This window comes from Physeter macrocephalus, chromosome 13 (assembly GCF_002837175.3).
Source record: "Physeter macrocephalus isolate SW-GA chromosome 13, ASM283717v5, whole genome shotgun sequence".
Taxonomy (NCBI): Eukaryota; Metazoa; Chordata; class Mammalia; order Artiodactyla; family Physeteridae; genus Physeter; species Physeter macrocephalus.
This window is the reverse complement of record NC_041226.1, coordinates 31,658,184-31,668,726: the sequence shown is the minus strand read 5'-3', so window position 1 is coordinate 31,668,726 and position 10,543 is coordinate 31,658,184.

The following is a 10,543-nucleotide window of genomic DNA, read 5'->3' as shown; positions in this document are numbered from 1 at the left end:
TCACTTTATATATATATATATATATATATATATATATATATATATATATAATTTATTTTCTCTGGTAGCATTGTATATAATTTATGAGCATTATGAATATAATCCTAGCAAATTAAAAAAATAATGACTAAACATATTTCCTTAACGAATTTCAATGTCACATAATAGCTCAATTTACCTACAGATAATATGTTAATAACAAGTGGACACACAGTTAAAATATGAGAATATTATTGCTTGGGATTTAAGCTTCAGTATATAAACATCTCTCACTATATGATTAAATTTTACCAGCTTTATGTCAGTAAATGTTTAATAACTAGTTTTCAGTTGAAAAAAAGCCCTGATTTATAACATTTGCCAATTTCCATGGTGTAAATACTCTCACAGTGACTGATTTTAAGCTATAAAAATTATGTTCCCGAACATGCAGTTGGGAGGAAATGTAGAAAATCAGCTCTGTCTCACTAGCTGGTACAAGCTAGGATGAGCCTTCCACAAAGCAATATTATTTGTTTTTATGTATCTTAAAATAAGTACTTGAAAAGTTTCTATTTCTAAGCTAATATATTTTAAATTTTGAACTAAAATTCAGGATATTTTAAGTGCTAGTGTTATATAATAGCCTTAAAATGTCAATCACTCGGAGCTTGCAGCTGCAGATAGTAAGAATCATGTATCTTGGACATCAAAGATATTTCTGTAATAAGCAAAAATAATGGGACAAAACTCTGTAAGAACCATAATGCATATGATGATGGAAAGACATGGGTAGGGGTATTCCTTAGGAAATGTTTCCTTAACATATTTAAGAATGGCCTAGGTTAAAAATTACATTGCTTAGAAAAGAATTTAATATTGAACTCAGTTCATTTTACAGGAGAAAAAAAATTCCACTATGTTTACTAAAATCTTTAAAACTTCATTGTTCATAAAATCCTGGCTTTGACTTTTGCAAAACATATATATTTCAATTTTATGACTCAAGTTCAGTCTTTCACATATTTCTGTCAGAAAGTCTATAATACATGAGATAAAGCAATAAACTAGAAACTTTGATTTCATATCCCTCTCACACTAACTTCCTTCAGTAAGTCTATTGTATGGTAAGATATAATTGTATAGGACTTAAGATATCAAAGAAACGCATTCCCAAAATAATACTGATTCATGAGAATGTCATAGCCTATCAGGATTAGATAAGGTAACACATTTATTACATCTATTCATTTCATATTTAAATAAACTCAACAAAAAACATTTCTAGTTTAGAACACCAGTGTTGACTGGCAACTTTTGTTCTACCTTTGCACAGTTCTGAATATCATAAATGTCTCCACATATTGACTTCTTTTTGTTCTTAGATTTATCCAATAGAACAACATAAAACAGTGTCCTTAGTCTAAGTCCTTCAAGTACTGACAATAGCTTAATATTATTTAGTCTTTTCTCACCTATGTAAATCCATTTTCATTAACCATTAGTAACAAAAGTTAGTTCTGTATTCTTTTAATATCCTGATTACATTTTTTCTGAGTGCTTTCCAATTTTTGATATTATTTTTAATGTTTTCAAGAACTGAACATAAATTTCCAGATGTGGTGGTGCCACTGATGATTAGAAAAGGACATATCTTATTTATTATAGACAACTTCTAGCAATTCTGCTTAAGAAAACTACTAGGCTGCTAAGTGTATTTTAAGCACTCATCACGCAAATACACCCCCCCACACACACTACCATCCACACAAAAACGTTTATATTCACATTTTTTCTAAGATTGCACACCACATTCTTTTCTCGTACAATTGGGACTTTATAACAATGAAAATGGCTGTGTAATCAAACCAGACATAGTTGAAGCTAAGTACAGCAAAATATAAAGAACAAGAATAGAGTGTTATTTCGCCTTAATCCCTCTGTCTTTTCAATAATACTTTCTCAAATATGAATATTTCAAGATCCTTCCCAAAGAAGGCCAAAGACATTTTAAATGATCACAGCTATACCCATGATTTCTTTTATGCAAGATAGTAAGCAAATTGATAAGTTCACCTCTATTCTAGCTGGTAATTTTATCACTTGCTGCTTTAGACACATGAAACTATTTTTGAATGACTGAGATTTAGCAGAGATTATAAAACAAACCTACACAAAATTTAACAGAGATTATAAAACAGACCTACACAAAATACTGATCATCCATGTTATAGAATACAAATATCATATTTCAAAAGATCAAAACAATGTCATCATCCTCTTTTCCCCGTTTTGGCTCTGCTCCTGAGGGGTCAGATACATGATGTATGATGAAAGGGGTAAGGTCTTACTTCTCTCTCTGTCCAGCATTTCTCCCTTGGGATTCTTTCCTCTACTCTACTCTTACACCTTGCTTTATGTATTTCTTTATTCTATTTTCTATTTATCCAAGAATATCTAGCTTCAACACTATTTGAGTCAGACCGGATACCATAATATTTCCCTTATGTGTGGGTGTGTGTATAAGGAGAAATGGCTGACAAATGTTTCATTAATAAGGTTATGTGGCAGATCATTCAAGAACATTTGAAGATAATGATCGGACAATTCCTATGTTCATTTTTCTACATGAGGTTTCCTGTGTAATACATGGAAAATATTAAGTGTGAGTTTTCCACTAGCTAAATTAAATACATGTGTGAAACCCAAATTTCAGGATTTGTTAATTATTGCTAAAAGATCTTGAACTTCCAATATAAATTCCAGTGGGTTGATTACATTATGAATCCAGGATTCCCTGACTAAAAAGTGACCACATGTCAGTGACCATTGCTTGTACCTAAGAGAAAGAGATCATGGATCAGATCATTATCTTCCACATTTTCTGGAAATGTTAGCTTACTATTCCTGCCAGTTTTTAGCCACAATTCCATTAAAATATTTATGTGAAATTTATACCATAAATTAAATCATACAAAGGTGGCAGCAGTGTTATTTCATATCTTGATGCCATGTAAAGATGATCTATGTGAAGATGAGAGTAAAGATCAGGGTATATTTTGATAAGTGTTTCTGACACAATTAATGGTGCCAATTTTTTTTAATGGTACAATTTTTTTTTTAGATTTAAAATTTTTTAATTCTAGATTTTTTTTCCTTCATATTCTGTTGCTCTATTGCAGTCCTAGTCAGCCAGCTCTCTGCACTGACCCTGGGTAGATGTCTTTTGAAAACTGGGAGGTTCAAGGAGAGGGTTAAAAAACTAGAATTTCAAAAATACTTCAGAGAAATAGTGTGCTTCTAATCAGCGTTGAATAACACTCCTGCATGTCTCCTGGCCCTTTACAACAGTATTCATTTGACTTTTGATGTACTTTTTTTCTGTCTTCTCTATTTCCCTCTTTACTGCCATCTGACATGTTGGTTATAAGTGTATGTTTCAATCAATCTGTTTCTTTTCTGCATTCCTAGTGTTGACATTTCTCACTGTAATCCATGCTGACCTTCCTACTGCCTGTATCTTCTGCCACAGGACCCTATTTCTCATATAAAGATAAGCCAGCCATTTGCTCTGATTCAACCCAAAGGGAGATTCTTGGGAATGATTACAGAAACCAGTGGGAAAAATATGTGCGCATCCTGCTTATGGTTGTGTTCCACAGTCATAATAGTTGTCTTGCTAATATTTTGACTTTGCTCATGTTTTAAAATATTTACAAAAATGTTAGGATGAATTAAAAGCAAGAGGGAGGAAGTGAGATCATTAGGATGACTCCTATATGATAGTATTCTTACTTCAACTGCAGATTATTTTGTATGTAAGAATTCAACAATGGTCATTGAAATAATACCTAGAATTTCAGTTCACTGTTTAACTGTACATTGATGTTTTAGGACTTTATCCACAGTTTAAAATACATGAGGCTAAAAGAGCCTTTGGCCAGAAAAAATAATTAAGTGTGAAAAATTGAATTTGTAAACTGAAAATAAAGTGAGGTATTCTCTTTCTTTATTTGCAGGGGAGCACTGGTAAAAATGTGTACTAGAGATTTACCCTCTTATATTGTTTTTCCAGCATGATCTTTTAGCCAGGATCTTTCAATTGTATAATGTGGTAATTTTTACTAAGGTAATTCAACTATTAGAATGTGCAACCTGGGGGCTTATTTGTTTTTCTTTCAACAGTTTAAACAACTATATAGGCAATGGTATTACCTTTACCATCTCCTCACTAGTTTGAAACCTAAACAAACAAACAAACAAAAAAGAAAAAAGCAGAATTTTTATGCCACAATGGTAGGGTGTGGTAAAGAAACCAATGCAGAAAGCTGAATGAGTTCTCACATGTGCCAAAATATAATATTCTTTGAGCCAATGCAACTCAAGCAGACCATAATAACCTGTTGGGGTTAGAAAAGTTTATGCCAAAAATGGATGATTTCCCTAGAGCCAATCAAAATGATGGAAACATTGGTGCAAAATCACAGCTGAGCAGGTTTAGTCCTCTCTTCACTAGCTACAGATGGCATGTAATTTAGGAATGCCCATTTGGTGAAATTTACCAGTTCCTCTAGAGATCACACATATGGGTTTGCATTTTAAAAGAAATTGCACCACAAATAGCTTTTTAAACAACAGATGTAAGTATTGACAGTAAAAGGATGTCCAAAAAGCAAAGTATGTCCACATAAGAGGAAAAAAGAGCGTATGTTATACTTTATAGCACTGTAAGTGGCCTTTTAACTTTAAAAAAAAGATAGAAAATAATTATGAAATAAATACATACAATGCTTGCCAAGGCATGAATTAGATGGGAGATTCTGTCTTCACACTATGTTACTTTCCAGTATTTTACTCCTTTTTTTCCCACCTTTGTTTATTACAACCATACTCTTAAATCCCCAAAGAATACAGAAGTACCTTAAGAGGAGTTTTGAGATCTGTGAGTCAATCTGTGCTCTCTGCTTCTCACAGCGCTGTTGTTTGTAGTTGTTGTTTGTTTATTTCTTGCAAGGAATTCATAATGGATCTGTGAAACCCCCAACATCATTTAAAAATTGAATGCACTTGTGTAAGTGTATACAAAGGGAGATATTTTTTGCAGATGTGTGCACTAGTTAGTAAAGGATGCTGTTACAAGTTGTGAGGTTTCCAATTGCCTGTCCTTTATTGCTCCCTTTAAAGAAGGAAATTAATTGTGTGAAATTTCCTTGTTGGCAAAGTGATACGAGATTGCAATGCCAGCATTGAACTAATCTAGCAGTAAAACAGGCAATCAAATCCTCAGTGAACACTCACAGAAACATTTGATTTCAGGAGTGTGCAAGACCAAAGTTTCCCTGGAGAAACATGCACATAATTTCCATTCTTGTATTCAAAGGTAGTTCTGTTGTGGATTTCTCCCGTACAGTGTAAGCCTTCTTTGCTTTTATTGAAGGATAATGCTTTGTACCTCACAGTACAGTCCCATATGCAAGGAAACTACAATTAAAAGTTTAGTATGGACATCAGGCATTTGACACTGTTTCTTGATTGAATGAAATACAATGTTACTTTTCTCTCATTCTCTGATGCAATGATGCACTGGAATACTAACAGCTATGCAATTGATGACCTTAACAGGAAGATACCATTTTTCTGGCTGCTTATGACTAGTATCAGGTGAAAAATTGTGGGAGATTGAATTGCTATTGTTTAGAGGTGCAAAGACAGGCAATTGGTCCTATCCCAGGAAGCAAAGGAAAATGAAATTGCTTGTACAAAGGGATGAACAGATTCAGATTAGTATTCAAATATTTATGACACCATTAAATGGATGCAGTGAGGATGCAAAATATGGAATACCCATAATGTACATATTCAAATAAGAGAACTGGTGTTATCATGAATCTTCTTCTATATTCAGCTTTATTTTTGAACTGGATATTTACAAAGAAACTATGACATTGCCCAAGCTGTATTAAATTTGTGTATTAAATTAATTCAAGTGCTTTTTTATTTCACATAACTGATGATATTAGAAGTATAAGTGCTTGTGTATATTACATATATAACCATAAATGCAATTGATTATTATATTCCCACAGTGTGCTAACTGCCACTGTGCAATCAAAGAGCTCTGACTTTAGAAATTTACAGTTTGAGAAAACAAAGAAAATAAATTAAGGCTTTCACAAAATTATCAGTTGTTTTCATTAGAAATGGAATAACTTATGTGTAATTTCCTGCATACAGGAATGTGTATTAAAGACAATTTTGAAGGAAGAGGGTGTCTACAGAGAGGAAGACAAACAAATTTCCAGGCGTACAGAAACCTCCAAAGGTGAAACCCAGAAACAAATTGCATGAGTAATTGGGGAGGAGCGATGGCGGTAGGAGGAGGTATAGTAAAGTTGGTCCATTGTGACCATACGCTGCAAGGGACTTTGTGGAGGGTTTGTAGATCTGATTTTTCCTGTACTTCTGATTAATCTGGGCTCTCTCCATGGCTTAGGAACAGGCATTAAAGCAGACCCTCAAGTGATTTGATTATGTTTCGACTTTAGACTTCAAAAATGGCATTTTAGGTGTAGGAAAAGACATAGGTTTCAGAAGTGGCATTCCAGGTGTAGGGAAAGGCTAGAAAATAGACAGAACAAATATTTGCTACCAATCTCCTTTTCTCTACTCCCCTCTGCCATACACACACACATAAGACACTCCAGGCCCTGTGAAAATCATTTCAAATAGAATGAGAATTAAAGAGAAAAGTAAAACAATGTAAGTAGGTGCTGGGGAGTGTCCTGTAGAAGAGATCACATGTCCGCTCACCATGGAGAAGGGTCAACCATGGCACAGAGGGTAGAGTATAAGAGAAGGCAGGTATAGGGCAGCCTCATGGACTCTCTCTGCTCCGTGATGGGGAATAAGAAGAGCCCTCTCTTTCTTATGCCTGAATGTGGCCTGAACTAGCAGACTATATTATTTTAGCTGAGAGGAGGAAATCATGAGTTGATCGGACATCTGCACCCACCCTGCCCCTCCCCCCCTGGTCACATAAATATTCCAGAAGCTAGATGGCTTACTAGGGAGAAGTTTGGAAGGTATAAGAGCTGTTATTGATCAAATTTACCCTGAAACAACTGGGAAAACTCTCAAGCAATTGAATTTATCCTGAATTGAAGACATTAAGTTTTCCATTACCAGATAAAATGACTCACTATAAAAATTTACTTCAGTTAGATTTTTAAAATGCTAGATTTTTGCACATCTAAGAGCATGAATGGAGAATTCATACTTGTTATGTAAATTAATCAATAAATAAGGATTTTGGAAATTAGCTGTGATTTCTAATCAAGATTTTTTTGTGGAGATAACACTCGTGTACATAAAACAATTAGTGAACAATCCATGATTGTAAGTAAGTACTAAAATATATGACACAGATTACTAGTTGTGTGGACATTTGGAAAAGAGAAGATACGTGAAGATTGGAGAGGTCACAAATGGCTTCCCAGAAGTTCTGAAAAGGTGACTATGCCCTGAGAGAAAGAACATTTGAGGATAGGAGAGGGACAGGAAAAGGACAGCATACAAACTACACTGTAATCACCATGAAGAAAAGGGCCTTGCCTTCTAAACACTGTATTAATAATACTTAGTCTGACATATGGTGGACGCTCAATAAATATTGAATTGTTGATTCAATATGATCCTTATAAATTCCAAATACTATGAGATTAGTCCAGGGTGTCCCAATGTCTGCAGTACTGACATTCTGGAGCAGATGATTACTTGCTGGGTGCAGCTGTCCTATGCATTGTAGCATATTTAGCATCATCTCTGGCCTCTACCCACTGGATGGAAGTAGCAACCATTCATTTTGGCAAAATGACATTGCCAAAAGTCACTTGGGAGGCAAAATTGTCCCCTATTAAGAACAACTAGATTGGCCTGATTACATCCTGGCAAGGAAGTGAGGAAAGGATCTGTGACAGGTAGAGTAATTGAATATACTTTTATCGATGTAGATTTATATGTTTTATTGGACTGAGTCACTGCTCTGTTTTCTTAATGTGGCACCATTTGTTGAGTTCATACTCTGTCCTGGCATTGTATTAGAAGCTTTAGTAATTATTTAAACTCTGAAATAGGTATTACTATCTTTATTTTGCATGCAATGAATTGCCAAAAGTCAGTTTGTACCCAAATCTGTCTGACTCATATTTAACATTAGGCTATACTATTTCTTTATAATGCTATAAGCTTATGGTGCAGTCATATTCTTAGAAAATATGTTTACACACATATGTAGGCATATCTATAGAGAGATGGATAGATACATACACACATAAAGATACTTGCTCATTCTTATGACAGAAAACATATTGATTACTTTAAAAATTAGATTATCTGTAATGAGATGTGTATTTCAATTATTACCTAAGTCATATTAATCTTGCTTTATTCAATTTGAGTACAGTGTTGACTAACACTTCAATTAGTTCCAGTTTGCTTGATTTCACACCCCATAAAATTAATGCTGGCTGTGTCTACATAGGCAAAGTGGAGATGCAATAATTATTGCAAAATCATAAGTAGCAAACACATTCTGTTATTGAAGAAAGGTAGTCCAATAATTCTGAACTCTTCAGATTGGCTTTCTATATTCAGGACATAATATTAAAAGAGAGAAAAATGTTAATTGACCCTTAGCGAACACTTATGTGTGATATTCATCTCAGTGAAAGATAAAATAGAGTATTTCCCATTTAATCTTAAAGTAACACAACTCTCAATCAAACTTTCAAATGCAAAATAAGGAGGTTGTGAGAAGTAAAGAAATTTGAAAGGCTCCCCTTAACTGTGTAGTCCTGTTTTCCTCCTGCTGCCGCATGAAGCAAGATGGCTGTTGCCTCCTCCAGTTATCTAGAGGCTGCCTTCAAGGTCCTCAGGTCTCCGAGGGCAGACAAGTTTAGTCTTTTGATGCAGAATGAGCACAGAAGACTTCTTTGTGTACATGACACAATGGTCATTCACATTACAAGTTTAAAAGGTGGTACGGGCATTGCAGCTCTCCACCTTGAGTTCAGAGGGCTCAGTTATGCCATCCTTGATTTCCTTTACTTAATTCTCAAGCTTTGTGCCTCTTCTCCAGTTTTGTCTCTTCAAGCAAAGAATCTAATCAGAATCTGTTCCAAATGCCAAAAAATGTCATGTTATTTATTATTTCTCCTTTCATTTACCTATTAGTCTAAATTGGTTATTATGAAGCCAATTTTATATCGCCTCTCTTTTCATAGAGGTAGCGATATACAGCAATTAAGAGGATGACCGCCACAGTTTCACTGGGTAGATGTGAATTGTGTTTTTGTCCTTACTATTTTTTTTTTCTTTTTTTTTTGTTTTCTGTTTTTGTTAAGAGTTACAGAAGAGTTAGCTGTTATTTTTTTTTAAATTGAGGTATACTTGCTTTACAATGTTGTGTTAGTTTCTGCTTTACAATGTTTTGCCAGCTACATGTATACATATATCCCCTCTTTTTTGTGTATCCCTGTGCAAGTTATGAAAACTCTGAACTTTAGTTTTACTCATTGATACAATTAAAGTAATAATAACACGTAACTACACAGGAATATCATAAGGAATAAATAACTGAAAACAAAAAAGTACTTATAACTGTACCTAATAATACATAGTAAACTTTTACTCAGCAATTGCTACTTTAAGTTAGTTCATATTATTAGATAAATAGAAGTTCCAGGGAAGAGATACATATATAGCTGAAGGGTTATAAGGGCAAACATTTCATATTATAAGATTACTAAGCTCTAAGCACATACAGCATCATGTCTATTCTTTCTATTCCAACAAATATATGTGCGCAAAATCATTTTATAAACTTCAAATGCTATGAAAGCTGATACAAAAATACTAATTATTTTCAATGCTGTGGAGAGCTTTAATACCTAATAATTATTTTTAAATCACCACTTTAGTGGCATTAATATACTTCCTTCATATTCTTCCAAATTCCTTCAAAAGATTTATTTTTTAGGGAAAGTGAATAATATAGGTATTTTGTTAAATGATAAACTGTTTTTATTTACCAGGTTGTTTTCTTACTCAACTCACTGTTTCTTGACAATACATTTATGAAGCAGAAATTACAGTCCTTTTTGTCTTTGTATGAAAGTTCCCAAGGTTATTTGTTTCTGTAAAGAAAAAGGAGAAAAATTTTTTATTCATAAAATAAACACAAGAGGTGCTTTCACAGTGCATGAGAATTTGGGTGCCTAGTTAGTAACTCCAGGTTGTGACTTGCTTACATTTTGTGGCCCCCTTATTTCTCATATCCAGCTTTCTTACTGTCTGTTCTTTTTCTTCCCATTTCAAATTAAAAAAATTTTGAAAAACAAGTATGTAAGCCAAGACTAAGCCAAGACTTTAAATAAGTGAAGGTTTTAGCCAAATTGATGTCCAGAAGAAAGAGTCCAATGTACCTGAAAACAGGGGAAGGTACAGTAGAGTGTAAAAGAAAGGCAGTAAAGAGCACACTCACCCTGTAAGCCCTTATAAGGTCTTT